Below are 25,789 nucleotides of genomic sequence, written 5' to 3'. Positions count from 1 at the left end.
CCTGTCAGTTTAGCTAAAATAAAAAAGACTAGAAAAACAAGTTTTGTCAAAGATGTGGGGAAAAAAAGAACCTTTGTGCATTGTTAGTGGGTATGTAAATTGATATAGCCACTATGGAAAATAGTATGGATGTTCCTCAAAAACTTTAAAAAAGAGCTACCATATGACTCAGTAATTCTGAATTCTGCTACTGGATATTTTCTTAAGTAATTTCTACAGCCAACACAGGGCTCAAACTCATCACCCTGAGAAAGAGAGTTGCATGCTTTACTGACAGAGCTAGCCAGGACCCCCTCTACTAGTGGATATTTGACTAGAGAAAAGGAAAACGATTTTTCAAATTTCTTTTAATAATTTTTATTTTTTTCATTTTTTATTGAAGTTCGATTTGCCAACACATGTATAACACCCAGTGCTCATTTTTTTTAAAGCTGGTGAGCAGCTATAGACACAATTGAAAAGTAGACTGAAAAAAAAAAAAGGAGAAAGAGCAAAGACTCAGGCTTCACTCCACAATAAATATGGAGCTCTATTGGTGTTCCTACCTCAACATCCCATAGGGACTTAGCTTTTCATGTGCTCAAGAGTATTCCACATTATTGTGCAGGGGATCACACTGCATTCATGTATGATTATGTCAGACCAAATATGTACTGGCACTGCTGAGTTCAAGATCTACAGTCTTGGTCCTAAGTGAAGTGGGGTTAAGGAGTCAGGCTGTGCTGGATCCCATAGCTGAAGTAGATAGCAAACCCAATCAGCATCCAGACACCAAATAGAGACCAGGTGCCAGCTATCATCTGCATCATAAGGTAAACATTCAGAAAGATGCTCAGGAGTGGGAGGAGAGGCAGAGCAGGTACCTGAAAGTGAAGGGGAGGGGGGCTCTGTGGCTGTCTCCAGATTATTCCGGTGATCCCAATGATAAGCACCAGGAGCAGCACAACCACTGTGATCCACACTGGGTCTCCAGAAAGCAGACTTGGCCACCGGGCCAGCACTAGACAGAGAAGAGTCAGCAGGAGAGCAAGCAGTGAGGAGCAAACAGAGGCAATATGGCCAGAGAGTGGAGTGGGGGTGGGGCTGCCTGGAAAAAATAGTGTTTGTAGAGCCAGCTTCTCTGCTGCAGGTCTGTCCTCCTCTTGCACCTGTGCTTCATTTCCCCCATTCTTCTTCTCAGGCTGATATCTGAGGATGAGAACAGAAAAAGCCACCAGGGAGTAAGCTAGCAGGGCCCCAACTGACCTGAGGTTAACAAGATCAGTGAGTCTAAAAAATAGCATGATTGCTGCAATAATGCCAAAGATCACATTGGCTATGATGGGGGCATATGTGCCGGTACGGATCCTGGCAAGGACAGGGTACAGGAGGCCATCGTTTGCCATCATGTGTATCACCCGATGGATGAAGTACATAATACCCCAGAAGATGACAGAAATACTACAGATAAATGCAATAGTTACAGCATAGTAGGCAGGGGCCCAGCCAATATGGAGAAATACCTCAGGCAAGGTGCTCCCAGGTCGGAGCTTATAGTAAGGCACCATAAGCGTAAGTGCCACAGAGACACCAAAATACAACAAAAAGCAGATGAGCAGTGAAATCACAATGCCCATGGGGATGGAACGCTTGTGATTCTGTGTCTCTTTGACTCTGGTAACAATAATGCTGAAACCTATAAGTAAATAGAAGCATGTAGCTGATCCATGGAGAATCCCCTGGAAGCCAAATGGCACGAATCCTCCAGAGCCCAGAAGACCCAAGCTAGAGGTATCATTGAGTCCAGCCTTTATGTGGTCCTCTTCTGTGAGCTTCCAGTTGTGCAGGTCCCCCTTCATGAAGCCAGAGATGATGACAAAACTGAGAACCAAAACTTTCACCAAAGTGAACACTTTGAAAACTATGAAGAATGGACGAATCATCATATTGTTAAATTCTATGAGCAAAAATACAAGGATCACAGCCAAGAAGCCTACATTATCTGCAAAAACCTGAGGAACATGCTGTGAGATGCTCTCATGCAGGGTTTGAGAGATCCAGTTCCTATACAGGTTGTCAAAAATTAACGTCCAGGTCTTGATAACAATGACTGCATCAGCAACAAGGGAGAGGATGAGGTTCCAGCCAGTGATGAAAGCCCAGACTTCTCCTATAGTGATATAGGTGTAGAGATATGCAGAGCCAGAGTGGGGAACCCGGGCACCAAACTCTGCATAGCAGAGCCCAGCCAACACAGAAGTTACACCAGCCACTAAAAAGCAGATCACAGTGGCTGGTCCTGCTTTATCTCTAGCGACATCGCCAGCCAGGATATATATACCTGCACCCACTGTGCGGCCGACACCCAGGGCCACTAAATCCAGAGTGCTCATACATTTGCCAAATTGGAACTCATATATTTCTTGATCCAGTGGACGTTTGTGTACCAGTTTTCGACCAAATCTGCAAAGTGCCTCATACAGCATTCCAGCTGGAATTAAAGAAAATTCTAGAATCAGAGAGCTGTAGCAACTCCAGGAAGCCAAGAGTTTTGGATCTGGTTTGGTGAGGCTGAATTAAACCGAGTTCCTTTGGGGCTTGCTGAGGTCTGTTGCTCAGGATTCAGAGTTGCTGCTTCATATTTCTTCTGCTATATGCTGTTCCTCCAACATACCTAAGTAAACAAGAAATATTTACTGCACAATGGTGTTCAAACAACCAACCAAAGCCCAGATGTCCCATGTCACCTGTTGCAGCACAAATGTCACAGAAACTGACACCAAAAGACATCATAGAAAAAATTAACTGGCTTTTCCTCTAGAAAAAAGGGCCAAATACAACATTCTCCTTTTTTACATACCACATGACATAATCCCACTTGGGTTCATCTAACTCATGTAGTATCATGTACTAATTAAACTGAAAGACACAGCAGGGCATGAATGTATTGTGCAATAATTCACATGTGGGGTACATGCATGGTGCTTGAGCATGAGTTATGACACATTAACTCATGGACCAGTAGGTCTCTTTACAATTACAGACCTATTTTAAAAATATTATCTTAGGCTATAATATACATATTGGCTACCTCAATCTTAAACTCTTAGCCCCTCCATCAGCTAGCCAAGGTCAGATGGCACTTTGGCCCCCCTTTCTCCTCATTCTGCATTATCCATCCAGTTGTACTGATGGCCAAGAATGTACAGTCCATTCCTTTCCTTTACCCACCTAGGCCCACAGGGGTGCTGTGAACAGAGAGGAGGAGGGAGAAAGTGGCAGGACCTTCATAACTACCAGCAAGAAGGAGAGGACAAGGCTCCCTGGGAAGGACACCCTGGAGAAATGGGGGCAGCAGCTGACCCAGGGTCCAGGGCTGAGAAGGGAGAGGAGCCAGGAAGGTGTTTTGTGAATTCTGACATTTAATCTACCTCACCCAAAACAACCAGGCAAAATCACCAGTTTTCATATCCACAGTTATGGAAGTATTATGGGTAGGGAGAAAAGAAATAAGTGAACTAGCTCAGTAGCTCAGTAGCTCACAACTTTCTGTGTCCTTTGTCTTTGGGCTCCAGGAGAGAGATGAGCTCATTTCTGCAGTCTCCTCACTGGCCACACTGTGCTCTCTACACACACTGCATCATCTGTAATGTCAGCTGCCAGGAGCCTGGAGAATCTGCCCTGCTCTGTGAGCTTATATTAAAACATTCACCTGTAGTGTGCCTGGATGGCTCAGTAGAGTAAATATCTCACTCTTGATTTTGGCTCAGGTCATAATCTCAGGGCCTTGAGATTCAGCCCTGGGTCTGGCTCTGAGCTCTGTGGGGAGTCTGCTTGAGATTCTGTCTCTCCCTCTGCCCCTTATGCCCCCACCCATGCACAGTTGCTCTCTTTCTCAAGTTAATAAATAAATCTTTTAAAATGCCACTCACTTGTGACTCCCAATTAATTTTTTATAAGAAGTTATTTTTAACTCTCTCAAATCATGGTCCAATATTTTTCTTAATGAAGGAATCTTGCCTGGGGTTCCTCCTTCTTCCTACCCTACTGCTATTCAAATGGACCCCTACTGAGGGAGAGCATACCTTTGGTTAAAACAATTCACAGCAATACCCTAGAAATGAGTGCTAATCAACAGAAAAAAAAACAAAGTTATGCAGCACCTAGATTATGTGAAAATTGAAATGTCTTCTCTATAGATGATTAAAAGGAACCTTTGGGTTATATGCCAGACCTTCTGTCTACAAATTCATCTAGACTTCTTATTTGCCACTCACCAGTTCCAATGTTATAGCTTACTAACAAGCACCCAAGATATATAAGGAGGGTCATGGAATCTTTCTACACTATAAATTGTGACTGAGGAGTGCCCCACACACCCCCAGGCTTCAAACCCTTCCATGGTTCCCACTACGCTTCCTTAATATACTTCCTTCCTTCATAATCTGACCTATACTGATTCCTTAAGCTTCATTCTCTGCCCAGTTCCTTCCCCAGCTGTGAAATTCCACATTCATCCTGTTCCCTTCCCTCTAATGGCCTCTTGGCCCCTTCACTTAGCTAATCCCCACTTCTCTTTCCATTCCCAGATCAGAAGGTGCTTCCCCAGGAAGCCTCCCTGATCCTTACGCTGTCCTTCCTATGTGCTCTCATAGCAGCCAGGCTTCCCTCATGTGCCATTGATCCTAATGTATTCAAATTCCAGGTCAGCTGCCTGTGTCCTCCATCAGACTATGAGGTAGATGCTCAATAAATATTTGTTGAACAAATGACAACACTGAGAAGACAGACCTGAAAGAACACATAATTCAGAATTCCTATCTAATTAACTTTGAGATACATACTTTTAGGCAGGCAACCTTTATAAACCCGGATCAGGTAAAGATATAAATGGTATTACCTTCCTTGCAGAAGGCAAGCAAAATGAAAAACGTGGAGGGAAAAAACCTTAGCTGCCCATCGTTCATGGCAGGTATGAGCCACATGAGGTGATAAAGGATTGTTTGTCTTGGAGTAAACTTGTTTTAAAATTATATCAGGCTGCCTGGAGTTAATAGGCAACAACCCACCCACGACCAGTTAGAGAATTCCTACTTTTTTTTGAAGGCATCATGCTCAGGACCTGTAATCTATATGGGATGTCCTAAGGCAGAGGTTCTCACTTTGGAGGACAGAGGGAGGCCTAATGAAGACACCTGGGGAATATTTTCAAACTTCACATCTTCTCCTTCTGGAGATTCTTGTCCACTAGCCCTGTACTTCCCATGACTGCTCTAAACCATCCCAACTGACAAGACATTGTCTTCAAGTTCTAGGGAAAGAAATTCTGAAAGCTTCCTTCAAAAGAAGGCAGCACAGCTGAGTAGTTAGGAGTGAGGCTCTGCAGGGAGATTGTTCAGGTTCAAATCACAACTCAAGACTGGGTGTTATTCTGTATGTTGGCAAATTGAACACCAATAAAAATAAATTTATTATTAAAAAAATCACAACTCAACCTCACACCCAGTGCCTCTGGACAAATTAGTTCCTTTCTGGGATTTAGTTTCCTCAACAGCCAAGTGAGAGTAAAAGCAAATCCTTCCTATTGTAGCTGTGAGGAGTAAGTGAAATGATGCCTAGAAAGTATGTAGCTCAGAACCTAGCAAACAGTATGGACTTAATATCATCTACCTAATATTTAATCCTGAAATCTGATCCAAAGTCCATTAAAAATGACTTAGTCTTTACAAATGACAAGCCTTGAAACCATCCCCTGCAACTCAAGCCTGCTACCTAGCCCTCATGAGACAATGAAAATAGTTTTATTCCACATAATTCACCTTTAAACTCTAGGGGCTCTAACTAGACACTCTCATACATGATGGTGCTAAAACTTTGGGGTCCTATGCTCACTGAGTTATACGGGCCATCAAGAAATGCAAGGCTCAGATATAATAATAATAATAACAGTAACAATAATATCTTTCTGTGGGAATGCCTCATCTTATTTCTGGAAGAGGCAGTGCTGGGTACTGTGGCGGTAAGAGCAAAGACCATTATGTCAGAAATGGTGGATATGAGCCATGGTGCTTCTGAGTGACCACATGAATTTGGGTAATTTGCTCACTCTCTCTAAACCTCAGTCTTCTCATCCACAAGGGACCTCACCTGATCTCCATCACTGGATCAGCATGAGAATTCAGTGAGAAGATCCAAACCATCATGTACCACTGGTGGAGTGTCACAGGGATCATCACCCTGAAGCTCAATTCCAGCAGAATTAAGAATGCACACAGCTGGGCAGCCCGGGTGGCTCAGAGGTTTAGCGCCGCCTTCAGCCCAGCGCCTGATCCTGGAGATCCAGGATCGAGTCCCACATTGGGTTCCCCGCATGGAGCCTGCTTCTCCCTCTGCCTGTGTCTCTTCCTCTCTCTCTCTCTCTCTCTCTCTCTCTCTCATAAATAAATAAATAAATAAATAAATAAATAAATAAATAAATAAATATTTTTAAAAAAAAGAATACACACAGCCTCACATCCCAAAATCTCTCTCCAATGTGCACATTCCTAGGAAGCTGTCTCCTGAGTTCATAAGGAGCCCATGTGAGCACATTCATCACAGGACTGTTTGTGGTGGCAGGAAGTGGGGGCTGTGCCAGTGTCTGTTCCTAGAGGAATATACAAGTAAACTGTGTGTGTGCGCAGTGAAATATAACACAGCAGTCAGAGATAATAAAGTAGGTTTATAGACAACAAGTTGGGTAGCTCTCAGAAACAATGTTATATCAAAAGAAAAAGCAGGATGATGTGTCAGCACAATGGTACTTATGTACCTTTTAAAAAACAGCCAAAAACTATTGTATATTTGTCAAGGATACACATATATATATATATTAAAAATGTCAGACATTCCTCTGCTCACAAACTTCTACTGGTTTCCCTTTTCATTTAGACTAAAACCAAAGTCTTCATTTACACTGACCTACAGAGTCCTAAAGCATTTGTCATTGAACCAGCTACCTCTCACCTTCTATTTCTATCCCTTCTCACTCATTTCTCTCTAGCAACTGGCCTCCTAAACATTCTGGCCTTCCGACATATCAGGCCAGACCCTCAGGACCTTTGCACAGGCTATCCCCTATGACTGCACCACTTCTAGCCCACATATCCACCTGGTTGCTCCCTTCGCTGCATTTGGTGAAACAGCACATTTGTAACACAGCCTTCCTGATTCATCCCATATACAACTGCAACTTACTCCTAACCACAGACTTGAATGCCCTGCTTTTCTTTCTCCCATAGCACTTGTCACTATTTACTGTACTTCATGTTTCAGTTATTTATTTGATTATGGTTTGCCTTACTCCATAAGAATGTAAGCTCCATGAAAGCGGGACTTTTTAAATTGTTTTGCTCCTGGCTCTACTCCTGCACCTACATCTGTGCCTGAGAGAGTCGGCACTGTATTTGTTGAGTGGATGAATGTATTTAAATACACATGTAGAGCATGAACTTGAAGAGCATTTGTTAAATACACTAAAGCAAGTGCCTCCAGTGAGGAGGGGAAATGACACTAGAAATAAGGATGAAGGGAGGAAATAAAATGCATTGAAAGGGGCCTGACAGGAAGTGATGATGCAAACATGCCACAATAGAGAGAGAGACTGACTCCACTCTGTGCACTGCAGGCTCCACACAGGAATTGCAGGAGATGATGTTGTGAGAAGACCTGGCATAGAGCCTGATAAGTGGCAGGCACTCAGTATATCTAAATTGAAGTGGAGTCAGAATCCTGTAATTGTCAGGGTATGGAGAATACAAAGGAATACCCACCAGAAAGAGAGTGAAGAACAAGGGAAGATGGGGCACCCCTCCTACTAGTTTCCTCTGAACCCACTTCCCTTTTCCTAATTCCTCTTTCTCCTTCAGCTCCTTCCAGTGTCCTTGAAGGCTCCTGTAGTTGACACTACTGATGCTTGTACCATGTTTCTTTCTTTGGGGAACCATCCCCAGCCACCTTCCTCCCAACAAAAACTCAACAGTGGTTCTTCACATCTTTTTTTTTTCTTCACATCTTTTAAATCACAAACTCCTCTGCCATTATTCACCTTTAAGAAATGTCATACATTCTGAAGTCCATCCATGGACCCTGAGCAGGAATCCCAGAGGAGGGCCATCTGAATGGAAAAGTCGGAGAGCGGTAATTTTGATAATTTGTTTCCCTCAACTGTGTTGTGCAGGGTGGTCTGTGCACTATTCCCACTTTTACTGAAGATGAGGGAAAGTGGACCTACAGAAAGTATGAAGATACCAGAGAAGCAACCTAAAGAACAAAATATCTGGGAATGAAATAATCATATTTTATGACTCCAACAGAAGCACTCAGAACAATCAAATGAATAAGTAAATTTGCAGAATAGAAGCAAATACATGATTGGGAATCCTGAAAGAGTCTACCAAAAATCTAGCTCCTAACAACACAGAGAAATCTCGTCCTCAAATGCCATGTTCAGAAACGTCCTTTCTTGTGCAATATTCTGTGATTATTCCAGACCCTCTGACGCAGCTGTCAGATCTCAGCCCTAATTCTCCCCCTACCCTCAGGCCCAGCACCTTCTTTCTAACTCAGCTCCTCACATACTGACTTCACTTTCAGGGATGAGCCTTTGGTCTGGGTAATACCTGCCCTGCCAAGGATGCCCTCCTCACTCCTTTCTGTCCACACTTGGTCCTCTAGTTCTTCTCAACCTTATTCTACAACATTCCTCCTCATACCAGGAAGCTTTTCCAAAGCCTTTCTGACTGATCCCCATCTCCAACCTTCTTCTACTTACTACCAGCACTTACATCCCATCCTGATGGTCAGCTGAAACCAATTTTCCCTGTCTGTCAGCTCGTATCCTGGGTGTCTTACTTAAATTCCTTTATAGTTTAAAATCTTCCAGAGGGCTGGGCCAGGATCTGTACACTTCCTAATTCTGGATTCCACACTCCCATCTCCAAAACTCACTACACGGGACAAGATCTGCTCATAATTGTACCAAACAACCAAAAAACGGAATTCAGGACAGAGAAAATGAATATATAGATGTATTGATTGACTACTATATCTTGAGATTCCAGAAGAAGGGTTGTTTGAGAACAGGGCCAAACAGAGGTATAAATATGAGACTAGAATATTTACCATCATGTATTTCAAGAGCATTTCCTGAGGACATTTCCTAATAAGGGCCCTGGGTCTGTGAATCTGTTTAATTAGGAAACAGTATCTCCCAAAGCAGGTGCTTGGTCAGGGGATGTGCTTAAAGAAATGTAGACAGGTGGAAGGGGTGGTGGGCGGGGGGTGGGGGTGACTGGGTGATGGGCACTGAGGTGGGCACTTGACAGGATGAGCACTGGGTGTTATTCTATATGTTGGTAAATTGAACACCAATAAAAAATAAATTTATTAAAAAAAGAAAAAGAAAAATTAAAAAAAAGAAGAAGAAATGTAGACAGGGCCTAGGGAACATAAAGCCAGTTTGTATGAATTCCATAATGGCTCTGGTACCCCCCGCCTTCTTCCCTGTATTTCTCTGTTTCTGAGATCCTTCCAAACTCTAAAACAGAAGTTCCTTCTTATGTTGCCTAGAAGAGTATCTGTCAAGTCTAACAATCCACCCACAACATTGCCGGCTCTCTTGCTTTCCCAGCCTGCCCCACCATTGTCTTTTGTCCTGGAAGTCATGAACACTGCGGCTGAGTCTCATACCCAAAGATAGAAAAAAGACCTGGGATCGATTCCCGTGGCAGGCTCCCTGCGTGGAGCCTGCTTCTCCCTCTGCCTGTGTCTCTACCTCTCTCTCTCTGTGTCTCTATGAATAAATAAATAAAATGTTTTTTTAAAAAAGAATACATATTGTGTTGGATTTTCAGTCAGTGATGCAGAGAAATGGAAATCAAGAAAAGGTTAGGATGTGCTCAGAATGGGTGTCAAGATTTTAAAATGGGCCAACCAACCCAGCCTCATCTTCACTCTGTTGTGCGACCATCACCATCATCCATCTCCAGAAATTGTTCATCTTCCTCAGCTGAAACTCTGTACCCATTAAACAGTTGTTCCCCATTTTTTGCCTCCCTGAAGCCCCTGGCATCCACCATTCTACTTTGTCTCTATGAATTTGACTACTCTAAGTATTTGATATAAGTGAAATCCTACACTACGTCCTTTTGTGACTAGTTTATTTCACTTAGCATGTCTTCAAAGTTTATGCAATTTGTAGTAGATGTCAGAATGTCCTTCCTGTCCTTCCTGTTTAAAACTGAATAATATTCCATTGCATGTGTGTGTCCCACATCTTGCATCTTGGTTGTCTATTTGTCAACTGATAGGCATGCTGGTTGTGTTACTCACGGGCTACCATAAATAATGTTGCTATGAAGATGGGTCTACAAATATCTTTTTGAAACTCTGCCTTCAATTCCTTGGGATATATACCCAGAAGTGGGATTGCTGCATCATATGGTAATTGTATATGTAATTTTTTTGAGAAATCACCACACTGTTTTCCACAGCGGCTGCTCCATTTTACATTCCCACCAGCAGCACACAAGCATCTCAATTTCTCCACATCCTCACCAATATTGTTAGCCTCTGTTTTTTTAAATATTTTATTTATTTATTCATGAGAGACACACAGAGAGAGAGAGAGAGAGAGAGAGAGAGGCAGAGACACAGGCAGAGGCAGAAGCAGGCTCCATGCAGGGAGCCCAATGTGGGACTTGATCCCAGGACCCTGGGATAATGACCTGAGCCAAAGGCAGATGCTCAACCGCTGAGCCACCCAGGCATCCCTGTTTTGTTTTGTTTTTTAAATACCAACCATCCTAATGGGTGTGAAGTGGCACATGGCTAGTTTTGAGGAATAGCAGAGAGTCCTTTGGGGCCAGGACACAGTGAGTGAGGGAGAGACAGTAGGGGATGAGGTCAGAGAGAAAGCAGGAAGTGAGATCCTTCATGTAGGGTCTGAGAGTCACTGTGAGGACTTCGGCTATTACTCTGGATATGATGGAAACCCTAGAAAAACTGAGAGTTTCACATGTTGTATACTAATTTCCTCATTTTTAAAAGATTTTATTTACTTATTCATGAGAGATACATAGAAAGAGGCAGACACATCAGCAGAGGGAGAAACAGGTTCCTTGTGGGGAACCCAATGTGGGACTCAATTCCAGGACCCTAGGATCATGACCTGAGCCCAAGGCAGACACTCAACCACTGAACCACCCAGGTTCCTCTTGTTCTTTGAATTAAGTATTGGGGTCGAAATAAAAACCTCCTCCAGGGTTTGAAAACAAGGCATGGAGACAGGTTCTGCAGAGCTCTCAGTAGATATTTGGTGTGTCTGCCAACACACTGAGGGCTGAACAAGCTGTGTGCTTCCATCTGACTCCCTCTCTAGATGCCGAAGAAGAGATGTCCTACAGCCACCCATGGGAGAGTAACATTGAAGCTCTTCATTTTCTGGGTTATCTCTAGGCAGGACTCCATCTTTTAAAACTCAAACAAAAGTCATGTTAGTATTATTCACCATTTTGGGTTATTCCCACCGTTACTGTGGATAATCAAGAGCTGACATGGAGATAAAGGGTGCATTTTCTGGAGCCTGGTGAAATTAAGGACTGCAATGACAAGGGTAGGTAGACCCTCAGGAAAGGGACAGGAGCCATGTGAATCATGCATTCACAAGCGCAGAATTAAATCGATAAATTCAGTCCTAGCCCCAGATGCCTCAGGAAGGACTGTCAGAAATGTCTGAGACACTCAGAGCTGGAGAGAGAAAGGGCCCCCAAGAGAAGCCTGAACACACATTTCTGAGAGGCAAAGAGTACCTCTCATAACCTTACTCTCCCAGGTGACATGGATGAAAGATTCTATATCCAAATAAGAAGTCCAGAAGTCATATAGTTTCTTTACAATCTAATAATCTGGAGTAGATAGTTTTCCTACCACTGACTATAAATGTTGGAAAATATATACCTATGTGTGTGTAGGGGGGATGGTGTTTAGAGAAGGACAAAATACAGGGCTGTCCCCAATGGAAAAGGAGTGACAGAAATAAATTCTTAATATGGTATTCATAGGATTCAAATGAGGGTCAGGAGAGGGATGTATAGTAAAGTCTGAAACCGAAATAATTTCTCTCAGCAAGGACACAAGACATATACTCCTAGGATCCATGTGCTGCATTTCTTTCCAGCTGAGTATCACCTTATTTATCCTCCACTCTCAACATAATATGTTCCCTATTCACCCTGGGGTAAAGAGACTGTTCTACCTCATGTGATAGTCTCCATTTCATTTCCCTTCTCTGTGGGCTCTTTATAGAGGCCCTGGATTACCTTTAAGCCTTCAAACATGTATTAGAAAAATGGAACTATAATATAGGAGCAGGATGCTCTTTCTACTGTCCTCTGGTAGAAAAATAATAGAACTAGGTAGCAGTGAAAGTCTTATGTCATTCATTCAATAAATAATATTAAGCACCTTCTAATGACAGTCCTAGTGCTTGAAAAAGGTACACATGGAGAGTTACCTACGTGGCAGTAACTGTCTTTATCAATGTTCTGATATAATTCTTCTGCCCAAAATGTATAACCTGAATCTAATAACAAAAAAGAATCAGTCTGTGTTTATTCCTAAGTATCTTATCATTTTTGAACATCTATACTCTGAAAACTATAGACTTATGAAAGAAATTGTGGAAGACAAAAAGAAGTGGAAAAACATTCCATGCTCATGGATTAGAAGAACAAACAAGGGAAATAAGGGAATAATAAAGGGAATAAAGGGAAAGGAGAGAAAATGAGTGAAAATATCAGTGAGGGTGACAAAGCATGAGAGACACCTAACTCTGGGAAAAGAACAAGGGGTAGTGGAAGGGGAAGTGGGCGGGGGGTTGGGGTGACTGGGTGATGAGCACTGAGGGGGGCACTTGGCGAGATGAGCACTGGGTGTTATGCTGTATGTTGACAAATTGAACTCTAATAAAATAAGTAAATAAATAAGTAAATAAATAATTAAAAAATGTCTATACCACCCAAAGCAATCTATGCATTTAATGTAGTCCCTATCAAAATACCACCAGCATTTTTCACAGAACTAGAAAAAAAAAAAACCCTTAAATTTGCATGGAACCACAAAAGACCCTAAATAGCCAAAGCAATCTTGATAAAGAAAAGCAAAGATGGAGGCATCACAATTCTGGGCTTCAAGATATATTAAAAAGCCATAGTCACGAAGACAGTATGGTACAGGCACAAAAACAGACACATAGATCAGTGAAACAAAATAGAAATCCCAGAAATGGATCCGTAACTCTATGGTCAAATAATCTTTGACAAAGCAGTAAAGAATATCCAATGGGAAAAAAAAAGCAGTCTTTTCAACAAATAATGTTGGGAGTATTGGACAGCAACATGGAGAAGAATGAAACTGGGTCACTTTCTTACTCCATACATAAAAATAAAACCAAAATGGATGAAAGATCTAAATGTGAGGTAGGAAACCATCAAAATCCTAGAGGAGAACACAGGCAGCAACCTCTTTGGCCTCAGACATAGCAATTTCTTATAGATACATCTCCAAAGGCTAGGAAAAAAAGCAAACATGAACAAATGGGACTACGTAAAAATGAAAAGCTACACAGTGAAAGAAAAGAATCAACAAAACTAAAAGACAACGTATATGGAATGGGAGAAGATATTTAAAAATGACATATTTTTATAAAGGGTTAGTACTTAAAATCTACAAAGAACTTATCAAATGCAACACTCCAAAAAATAAATAATCCAGTTAAGAAATGGGCAGAAGAGGGCACCGAGGGGGACACTTGACAGGATGTGCACTGGGTGTTATACTATATGTTGGGAAATCGAGCTCCAATTTAAAAAAAAATACAAAAAAAAAAAAAAAAAAAGGAAACGGGCAGAAGACATTAAATGATATTTTTCCAAAGACAACAACCAGATGGCTAACAGACACATGAAACAGACGCTCAACATCTCTTGTCATCGGGGAATTACAAATCAAAACCATGATGAAATACGATGTCACACCTGCCAGAATGGCTAAAATTAAAAACACAAGAAACAACAGGTGTTGGATAGGATGTGGAGAAAAGGGAACCCTCCTACACTGTTGGTGTGAATACAAACTGGTGAAGCCACTCTGGACAACATTGCAGAGTTTACTCAAAAAGGTAAAAATGGAACTACTCTACAATTTGGCAATTATACTAGTAGGTATTTACCCAAAGGATTAAAAAATTACTAATTCAAAGGGGGCACATGCATCCCAATGTTTATAGCAGCTTTATCAACAATAGCCAAATTATGGAAAGGGCCCAAATATCCATTAACTGATGAATGGATGAAGATTATATATATACATGATGGAATATTATATTATATATATATATATGATTTTGCCATTTGCAACAATATAGATAGAGTGTATTATTCTAAGCAAAATAAGTCACAGAAAGACAAATACTACATGATTTCACTCATATGTGGAATGTAAGAAACAAACAGGTAAGCATAGGGGAAGGGGAAAAAAGAAAGAGGGAAGCAAATCAAATCATAAGCAAATCTTTTTTTTTTTTTTAGATAACAGCAGTACAGCTTATTTATTATATATCTGAGACTAGTTTTTAGGGCTTTAGAATATTATATACAAACTTTATAGAGAAATGAGAGAGGAATAACCCAAACTTACAGGTCTGGGTGGAGGATGGCTTCCATGGTCCCCATATCTTGTGGTATTACAATTACAGGAGAAACCATCAACCTTCCCCTTTCTATTCCCACGACCAGTCCCCATGTCTCACTGCTCTTCCCCCCCCCACCCCCCGGGCTGTTTTTTTTTTTTTTCACTAAGAATTTCCTTTTATCCTTGAAGCCAAATGTGTACACACCACATGCTTTTCAGAATGGAGGCGGCTGTCTCTAGAATAGTTTGTCTTTGTGTTGTTACTGCATTGTTATTAAAAGTGCTCATTTACTAATCCTTAAATCAGTGATTTCTTTGGGAAACTCTAAGCAAATGTAAATATTTAGAAACACTTTTACATTTTTGGCACAGTTTCCATCCACCTTCTTTAGTATTGCATGTAATTTTACTTCAGCTCCCTATAAACTGGGAATGAAGTTAGGGTTATTTAGGGACCTTTTCTGAAAAAATTGGAGCTGGTTTTGTTCTAGTTACATTCAGTCCAATCCAGACCATGTGTGTTTTCTTTTGTTGTGTTTTCTATTCTTCCTTCCTTCCTTCCTTCCTTCCTTTCTTTCTTTCTTTCTTTCTTTCTTTCTTTCTTTCTTTCTTCTTTCTTTCTTTCTTTCTTTCTTTCTTTCTTTCTTTCTTTCTTTCTTTCTTTCTTTCTTTCTTTCTTTCTATTGGAGTTCAACTTGCCAACATATAGCATAAATCCAGTGCTCATCCCGCCAAGTGCCTCCCTCAGTGCCCATCACCCAGTCATGTGGAGGGACCTGGAGGGTATTGTGCTGAGTGAAATAAGTCAATCAGAAAAGGACATTATGAGGTCTCATTCATTTGGGGAATATAAAAATTAGTGAAAGGGAATAAAGGGAAAGGAGAGAAAATGAGTTAAAATATCAGTGAGCGTGACAAAACATGAGAGACACCTAACTCTGGGAAATGAACAAGGGGTAGTGGAAGGGGAAGTGGGCGGGGGGTGGGGTGGGGGTGACTGGGTGACCATAAGAGACTTTTAAGGATAGAGAACAAACTGAGGGTCAGTGAAGGGAGGTGGGGAGTGGGTGGACTAGATGGATGATGGGCTTTAAGGAGGACACTTGTTGTGATGAGCACTGGGTGTTAGATGTAAGTGATGAATCACTAAATTCTGCACCTGAAACCAATTTTACCATATGTGTTAACTAGAATTTCAGTAAAAACTTGAAACAAGAAAATGATCAGTCTACAAAATAGTTTTCCACAGAAAGTTGACTTTTGATAAAACTGACCTGTGCTGTTCAAGACTGCCAATGTCAGTCATGGCAAGCTGAGGAACTGTTGTAGATTAAAGGAGCATAAAGAGACATGATTGTGAGATGCAATGCAGAGCCCTGTTCTCAGATCAGGGAGAAACATTTTACTATAAAAAATTGGACAGTTAGTAAATTTGGAATATGAATCTTATTTTATACACACCCCCCCCACACACACACACACTAGAGAGGGCAAGCAAATGTGCCAAAATATTTATAATTGCTCAATCTTGTTGAAGACAAAGGAGTGTTAATGCTGCCATTTGTGCAACATTCTACAGATATGATATTTGTCAAACTAAAAAGGTAGGAGGAAAACAAGAGTGTCTTATTAGTAAAGATTATGTTTTCTCCTTCTCTAAATGCCCTTTGTAAACAAGCTTGCCATCACTTTTGGTTGGAATAAAACTCTATCCAGAATGATCTAGCATCAGATCAGAACTTTAGGGATCCCTGGGTGGCGCAGCCGTTTGGCGCCTGCCTTTGGCCCAGGGCGCAGTCCTGGAGACCCGGGATCGAATCCCACATCGGGCTCCCGGTGCATGGAGCCTGCTTCTCCCTCTGCCTGTGTCTCTGCCTCTCTCTCTCTCTCTGTGACTATCATAAATAAATAAATAAAATCTTAAAAAAAAAAAAATCAGAACTTTAGGTCAGAGGAGTGGATGGGAAGATAGAACTCTCTTGCCTTTGATTTACAACCAAAATTATCAGCAAGCAATAAAGCTTGGAATAAAACCATAACCATGGCTCATGCTAGTACAGTTATAATAAGAGGCATTTGGGAACATGTGCAGAGGCTGGAGGCAGAGAAAAATAGTGTCTGGGAAATAGGGGAGCCAGGTATGTGTGCAAGATTTAGGAATATATGGACAGAGAGGAGAAAGAGAACCAGAATTTGTTGAGTTGAAAGTAATGCACATATGTTATCTCATTTAACCCCCATAACAACCCAATGAGAGGCTAGACAACTATCCTAAGCTTTTATAGCCAGCATGAAGAAGAGCTGGAATTTAACTTGGTTCTTTGTTTCCTCAAAGACCATGTTATTTCTCCTGTAGCATCCTACCTCCACAAAGATTCAAGACTCTATGGCATGGCTAATAAAGGAGTATTTGAGCCAATTCTCTTTGTGACCAGGTCACTTTCTGCCACCTGAGCCTTCAATTCAATTCAGCTGACATGAAGCCACATGCACACTTAGTGCCTTGACTGCACTAGACCTCTACCTAGTAGGTTCCTATGGTTTGGAAATACTGCATATCTAGAACCTACCTCCTGGTATACTCCTTGGTTCACCTTCTTGGTCCATAAAATTGGTAATTCTAAATAATGAGATACTCTCACCTCTCACTAAGGTATACCCAGCAGCCATCAGAGAGTGCTGATGAAGCCCTAAATTACATTCTTCCTAATACATTGCCCCAGATAACTTAAATGTGAGTGCTTTCTACCCTCCTTCTGGAAGATGGCATTTTCTCTAAGTCTTAAAAAGACATACATACACAGTCCCAACCAGACCTGCATTTTCCTGCTTTCTATCAAATTCAAACTTTTAATATTGTATTTTTAAGTCTTTAACTGTTTCCTTCTACTTTCCTACTATTAGCCTTTTATATGTCTATCAGTTTGAAGAGGACAGATATTTCCCCACACATGCACATCTTGGGGGCATTAATATTAGCCCTACATAGACTGCTCCTCTCTGCATACTCTTTCCAAGCTGTGTTCAACATGACTCCACTTCCAGAAACAGCTTGGCCACACTTACAGATAGATATCAGCTCTATCCAGTATGCTCTCCTTGTACCTTGCTCCCCCCTCATTAATGTCCAGGGCCTAGAACTCTGCACTGGGAGAAATCTCAGAGAAGAGAGCAGGAGTAGTAGGCAGTAAGGTGGAGCCCAGGTACAGAGCTTCTGCCTAGTGATGCTTTCAGCTTGCCCTTCCTTCCCCAGCTGGAGCCCAAAGTACAAAGAGTTAACTAACCACAGCCAAGAAAAGCTATACAGCCTAGTATAGGCTGGAGGTGTCAGAGCTCTGACACAAGATTTGAGGTCCAAATCTCTTTCACAACAAAGTGAAAATACGAGGGAAGTAACCCAAGACAGCTGAGACAAAGTGCATTATCTGTGGCATTTATGATTTGCTGCAATGTCATCCTCTTGATGTGTGACAACTGAGCAGACAGAAAACACAGAGTTTTACTACTTTCACTGCTCTCCTTGGAAAATAAGTCACCTAATGCTATGACATTAGGCAACACGACATGATTCTCCAACTGCAATAACTATATGTAAGGCTAGTCTGCAGAAGGGAGGAGTGTACAACAAAGGATTGAATGGGGTGTAGAATAGGATTTCAAGTGTTTCAGGAGGACGGACGAGTATCCTTAGTGTGTAAGATACCAGAGAAAATATATTTCTGTTTTTTTAATCATTTTTCATTTACTGCCTGTAAATAACTATACAAATGCATTCAGTGGACTTTGGGTTGGACCTAAACAGAGAAATTGGATGGTTTCTCAAGCAGAAACCACAGGAAGTCTTGAAGTGAGAAAGACTGGATTCAATCTATTAAAGATCAGATTTGAATTGAGTATGAGTGAATTCAAAGGCAAATTACAAATGAGAAAATTTAGAAAACGCAATGATTCTTTGTGCAAAAGAACTCAAGCAAAAGTAGCATTTTTCTTCCCTCTAATTTATCAACACCACCATCATTACCCTAAATCATCATGCACTCAGTTATACACAGTGTGAGAAAATGGTAGCATATACAGATTCCCCTCCCTGGGAAACTCAATTTATTGCATTTCAAAAATACTTCCCCACTTTGAAGCTCTTTATCTCTCCTTCCATTTTGAAGGAGAGCCTTGCTGGATAAAGTATTCTTGGTTGCATGTTCTTCTCATTTAGGACCCTGAATATATCCTGCCAGCCCTTTCTGGCCTGCCAGGTCTCTGTGGAGAGGTCTGCTGTTACCCTAATATTCCTCCCCATAAAAGTCAGGGATTTCTTGTCTCTTGCTGCTTTAAGGATCTTCTCCTTATCTTTGGAATTTGCAAGCTTCACAATTAAATGTCGAGGTGTTGAACGGTTTTTATTGATTTTAGGGGGGGATCTCTCTATTTCCTGGATCTGAATGCCTGTTTCCCTTCCTAGATTAGGAAAGTTTTCAGCTAGAATTTGTTCAAATACATATTCTGGCCCTCTGTCCCTTTCGGCGCCCTCGGGAACCCCAATTAAACGTAGGTTTTTCTTCTTCAGGCTGTCGTTTATTTCCCTTAATCTATCTTCATGGTCTTTTAATTGTTTGTCTCTTTTTTCCTCAGTTTCCCTCTTTGCTATCAACTTGTCTTCTATGTCACTCACTCGTTCTTCCACCTCGTTAACCCTCGTCGTTAGGACTTCTAGTTTGGATTGCATCTCATTCAATTGATTTTTAATTTCTGCCTGATTAGCTCTAAATTCTGCAGTCATGAAGTCTCTTGAGTCCTTTATACTTTTTTCTAGAGCCACCAGTAGCTGTATAATAGTGCTTCTGAATTGGCTTTCTGACATTGAATTGTAATCCAGATTTTGTAACTCTGTGGGAGAGAGGACTGTTTCTGATTCTTTCTTTTGAGGTGAAGTTTTCCTTCTAGTCATTTTGCTCAGTGCAGAGTGGCCAAAAGCAAGTTGTATTGGGAAAAAGAGAAAAAGAGAGGAGAGAAAGAAGGAAAGAAAAGAGAAAGAGAAAAAAAAGGGAAGAAAAAAAAACGAAAAAAAAAGAAGAAAAAGAGAAAGAAAAAGAAAGGAGAAAAAAAGGGGGTGGGGGAAGGAAACAAATCAAAAAGCAAAACAAAACAAAAACAAAAACAGACAAAGAAAAAAAGAACCACAAGGGAGTATCTTCTGATTCTCATTCATTTGGGGAATATAAATAATAGTGAAAGGGAATATAAGGGAAGGGAGAAGAAATGTGTGGGAAATATCAGAAAGGGAGACAGAACGTAAAGACTGCTAACTCTGGGAAACGAACTAGGGGTGGTAGAAGGGGAGGAGGGCGGGGGGTGGGAGTGAATGGGTGACGGGCACTGGGTGTTATTCTGTATGTTAGTAAATTGAACACCAATAAAAAATAAATTAAAAAAATAATATTTAACAAATAGGATGAAAGCTAAAAAAAAAAAATACTTCCCCACATACCAAAATAAGTAAAGATACATAATATATTAATGAAGATGAGTATTCCTAAGTAAGAAATGAATAGTCAAGGCAAGGGCATGTCAAAATCCCACATAGCTTCCTATTGATGGAAGAGTAGTAAGGATCACCTTTTCCAGTGTTGTCAAGAGTAGTTAGAATCTTCTGTGTACTGTAGGTCAGCCTGAGAAGGCTACATGGAGGGGGGGGAATTACCCCATCTTGGCATTGTGTATTATGTTTCTCAGGAAAACATCATTTCAAGCTACATATTCAGCTTGGGCCATGATCCAATGAGTAGAGCCCGTTTAGACCTTCCTTCCATGCCCCTCACCAAAAACACAAAACAAGCTCCACCACACCTTGAAGCAGTAAATCCAATTTGCCATACTAGAGAGATGCAGTAAAATACTTGCTACAGATATTAATACAGACCAAGATATTAAGATATAATATTAATAATAATGATAATAATAATAATCCTTAGTCTTGTTCTGGGCAGAAGAGAAAGAGAAACCATTGCAGTAGTAATAAAATGGTAACTTCTCTCCTTGGGAAAGAGAAGGAAAGAGAAGGAAAGGTCAGATAACTTCCTTGAAAGGTCGGAAGGAAAGCCGAAGTAACTAAATTCAGCTCATACTAAAGAAAATAAATATCCAAACTTATGTTCCAGGAATCTGAAAACAACCTTGCCAAACAGATCACTTACTAGGCATTCTTCTACCTAGGACCTTACTTTGTAGTATATTCTCTTTGCATGTTACTTGGAAGAATCATATTTCTCCTTTTTGAAAATAAAATACCTTAGGGTAGAACCTGCTTCATGTTCCTCTCCGTGAATCTAGAAACCCTAATTCTGCAATTAAATTTTACTAGGTTATACCAAGACTTGAATTTGAAGGCATGACAGGCCACAACTGTCTGCTTGTTAGACGAAGAGGAAACAGCCACCTCCTCCAACTCACCTACCTATCTTACCACCCCAGCATTACACCTCTCAAATCCCATCCCAGTCCCGCAGAGGCTTAATTACAAGTCACTGAACACTCAAACTGATGCGGATTAACATAATACAGATCAACTCTATGTAGACTAAACCTATCCAGCCAAATGTAGATCAAAATCTATGTAGGTATAGACTAAAACATTTGCTTCCTTTCTGCAAAATATACAGAGAGTGTGCTAGCAGCAATACTATGCTATCTTCATTGCACCATTATTTCAGTAAATAATTAGATAACCAGAGATTTTCTAGAGGCTGTATAGACTCATGTTACCTAGTATCATTCTGGGATGGTTGTGAACAGATGAATTTTCTTAGTCCCTTTGGGATAACTTTAGAGAAGACAGAATGAAATGCAATGTTCTTCATTCATAATTTGACACATTGACAGGTTTAGATTCAGTCAGAATCCAGTCCTGGAAACTCGTTACATTTCTATCACATCAAAACAAAATGATCAACTTGACAAATCAGAAAAGCCTGAGCTTCTCCTTTAGAAGTCTTCAGAAACTAATGGACTATCTGGAAGAATCAGAATGAGGTTGTCCAAACAGGAATCAGAGAGATGGAAAAAGCCAGGAAGGGTATGTAATTAAGGGATTAGAAAGTGATGTCAACAGAGAAAATTAAAAAAAAATCTCTCTACCTTTCCCTGTATTTCTCTATGCTATTTTCTCAATCCTGAATCTTGTCAACATAGACACCTAAAAAAAAGTCCCCAGTAGAAGAAAATCTATCTGCCTGTCCACCTTATTTTCTAAACTACAACTATAACATAGGAGCACTGATCCATATTGTTTTTTCCCAAAAAGTCCTACTAAACACTTTTGTTTTTTCCCCCAAATCCTCACTTTCCTTGTAAGCACAGAATCTAGACATCCATCCGGTGATCTCATCCACCACTATACTTTGTCTCCACATTTAGACAAACAGTTATGAGTGGACAGAGCCCATGGCTCCTTCTTCCATGTACCTCCTCTCACTATACACCCTCAGTAATACAGTGCACATAACATGGCTTAAGAAAGGTTGACTGTCTCTGGCTATCTTCCTTCATATTTTTAAAAGTGTAATCCTCCCATGTTAGGACTCAGCTGTCTCTGTATCTCTGTCCTCTCTCACCAGACTGTGCTTGCTTCCTCTCATAGTCGTAGGTAGCCACTCCACACCACCACCATTTCTCTTGGAAAGTTAATTGTTTTGTTTGTTTTGTTGTATTATAGGAAAGACACCAGATCATCTGAATCATATGAAAGTTGTATCATGTTCTGAGATCTTATCCAAATATAGACCCTTATGACTTCTCCACCAAGGCCCATCTGCTTCATGCCAGTTTAGGCAACATAATCTACAATAAAGAGCCTTCAACATTAAGGGATACCCTTTATCCCTCTTCCCTAGTTCTTTCTTTTTTTTTTAATTTTTATTTATTTATGATAGTCACACACACAGAGAGAGAGAGAGAGAGAGGCAGAGACACAGGCAGAGGGAGAAGCAGGCTCCATGCACCGGGAGCCCGACGTGGAATTCGATCCCGGGTCTCCAGGATCGCGCCCTGGGCCAAAGGCAGGCGCCAAACCGCTGCGCCACCCAGGGATCCCTTCCCTAGTTCTTTCTAATTCCAAATCTACTTTGTAATATCTGTGATAATCAAAGAAAAAGGGACAAAGATAAACTAAATGAGTAAAATCCAGAAAATGTATTTATCAATTTGGGATATACTTGGGGAAGAAATTGGCCTTTCCACATGATTTTGCATAAACTAAGGTTTAAAAAGTATCTTCCTTCTAGAAGCATATAACATGTAACAATTGATAATGGAGAGAAGATGCCCAAGAAATGCTAGAGGGCAAGAGAAAGACAACCTAGAAATGACCATTCACCACCTGTAATTAATTAAACAGGGGTATGTATGGGTAAATGTTGTCTGGGATTCTGGTGTTGACATGCTGCCCACAGTGTACAAGGTGGTGGGGAGGCAGGGAGGGTGGAGAACAGTTTAAGACTCCAGGGCTTTTGAAATTAAAGAGTTGCAAATATGTTTTGTGATAACAGCAAACTGCCTCTTCATGACCCAGTGTATTAAAGACCTCTAGGCAGCCACACTCCAGGGGACCTTGCTAATCTTTCCTCTTCCAGCCTGACTTGGCCTCTAATCCATCACCAACACAACTTTTTAAAATTAGGTAAGAAAGGCAAGGAGATACCTTCAGCTGCTGTAAAAACAGATATCTAGCTCCTTGAGCCTGGAAGAAGCCCCTCAAATCCTCTATGGTGACAGAGGACTACTTTATCAAACTGAACCTGCTATTCTGCAAAGTCCACACCAATATCCTCCCTAATATGTGATACAGAGACTTCCAGAATCTCCAGAGAGAAAGTAAGGCAAAACATGAAGAATGCAGCAGAGCCAGGTAGAAGAATCTTCATTCATTCCAAGAAGATGTGTAGGCACACTGTGTGCTAGGTCCGGTGCAAGAGACAAAGATGAAGAAAGCAAGCTGTGTACCAGACCAGAAAGGAAAGGGCAGGAAGGAGGGCAGGGCAAACAGGTGGGAGGACGCTGTGGGGAGAAGCACCAAGGAATAATTTTCCCTAACTCAAATTTTGCTCATCAGAGCTGAGACCCTTTCTGGTCTGGAGGAGAACAGAGTATAGGCTTCTAAATCCCTCTGAGCCCAGCAAACCTTCCTGCCCTTGCCAAACTCACCAAGGTAGGTTGTCTATACCGGCCAAATCAATGTGTAGCTCTGGTTCCATGAAATACCCTCTGCTCAAATCCACAGGGTTCTATAGCTAGTGGCGCTCTAAGCCCAGCCTTCTTCCTCTCTGTCTCTGTCTCTGTCTTCTTGCCAACTGCATAAACAGGAGAAATCACTTACCCAGGGGCATCTTCTGCTTCGGAGGAGAAACACTTAGGAAGAAAGTATGAGACAGGGACAGGCAGTCAGGCTTGGGGAGGAGCTTGCAGGGTGCCCTCAGGGAGTTGAGACCCTGCGGAGGCGGGGCCCTCATGGGGGCGGGGCCTCAGGAGTCTGAGCACTAACCAGACTGGGCCTCAGCTGGGAGTTGGGACCAAAGGCAGAATAAACCTGGGAAGGATGTGAAAGTAGGGAGGAGGTGGCTGAGCTGGAATCCTGGAGGAAGACTAGAGGTGGGCAATGGAAGAACAGTGGGGCCCTACGTGGTGAGGAGGTGGACTGGGGACTTACATGAAACTTTGTTGGAGACTTTGTTGGCAGTAAGAGGTGAATTTAGAGGTTACCAAGCTCTCCAGAGTCCTGGGTATGGAGGAGGTCCTGGCTGGCAGGAGGAGAGTGTGGTGAACCAGGTGGATCTCTAACCTGTGGAGATTTGGAGGCCAGTCCCAGATTCAGCTCAAGAGCCCACTCAGCAGTCCTGTAAACAAGGATGGAAGCACCTCCCACCCCCACCCCCAGGTACCTCTCCCAGAATTTCCTACAGGTTCTTCTACCACCACCATTCATCCTGGGCCCTCTCCATTCATGCCAGGAATAAAACTAAAAGGCAACTGCTTTAAGCTTCACCATGAGGGGTGTCCTGAGACAGTTATTAAGCGTTCATAGCACATTCTGACTGAATGTGCATTGAGCATCGTGCTGGAGGTAGTAGAGATGTAGTCCCTGCCTACAGAGCTTCCTGCTCTAGACAATCATTTTTTAAAAAGATTATTTAAATTCAATTTGCCAAGACATAGTATAACCCCCAGTGCTCATCCCATCAAGTGCCCTCCTCAGTGCCTGTCACCCAGTTACCCATCTCCCACCCACCCACCTCCCCTTCTGCAACTCTTTGTTTTCCAGAGTCAGGAGTCTCCCATGGTTTGTCTTCCTCTCTAATTTTTCCCCACTCAGTTTCCCCCCATTTCCTTATAGTCTCTTTCACTATTTCTTATATTCCACATATGAGTGAAACTATATGATAATTGTCTTTCTCTGATTGACTCAGTTGACTCAGCATCACACCCTCCAGTTCTATCTGTGTTGACATGAATTGTAGGCACTCATCCTTTTGGATAGCTGAACAATATTCCATTACATATATATATATATATATATATATATATATATATATATATATGTATATCACATCTTCTTTATCTATTCATCTGCCAAAGGACACTGTGGCTCCTTCCACAGTTTAGCTATTATGGACTTTGCTGGTATGGATATTGGTGTGCAGGTGTCCCATTGTTTCGCTACCTCTGTATGTTTGGGGGTAAATACCCAGTAGTGCAATTGCTGGGTCATGGGGTAGCTCCATTTTTAACTTCTTGAGGAACCCTCCACACTGTTTTCCAGAGTGGCTGCACCAGCTTGCATTCCCACCAACAGTGCAAGAGAGTTCCCCTTTCTCCACATCCTCTCCAACATTTGTTGTTTCCTGTCTTGCTCTGCTCTAGACAATCATAACCTAGTGCTTCCAAGACCCTGAAACAATGACCAAAGGAAGGTGCTTCCTCCTTCCCAGAATGTTAATCTTCAAACAGAGGCAAGACTTCCCAGAGATGGAAAAAGTGGGGCCTACTTGAACACCCAGGGCTGAATGCACACATGATGGATCTACAAGCCATG

The 25,789-nt window shown here is 41.6% G+C and overlaps 1 pseudogene across 1 annotated transcript; it reads right to left on the bottom strand.

Moving 5' to 3' along the window:
- Positions 1 to 387: 387 nt before the first annotated feature.
- LOC144297639 (cationic amino acid transporter 3 pseudogene) lies at positions 388 to 24,186 on the bottom strand (annotated as a pseudogene). Its single transcript, XR_013364592.1, has 2 exons — positions 24,077 to 24,186; positions 388 to 2,653 (listed from the first exon to the last, which is right to left on the bottom strand). The product of XR_013364592.1 is annotated as a cationic amino acid transporter 3 pseudogene (transcript).
- Between the last annotated feature and the right edge of the window lie 1,603 nt (positions 24,187 to 25,789).

Source organism: Canis aureus, chromosome 25 (genome assembly GCF_053574225.1).
Source record: "Canis aureus isolate CA01 chromosome 25, VMU_Caureus_v.1.0, whole genome shotgun sequence".
Taxonomy (NCBI): Eukaryota; Metazoa; Chordata; class Mammalia; order Carnivora; family Canidae; genus Canis; species Canis aureus.
Note: the sequence above shows the minus strand (reverse complement) of the source record. Positions and strands in the feature narration are given on the sequence as shown.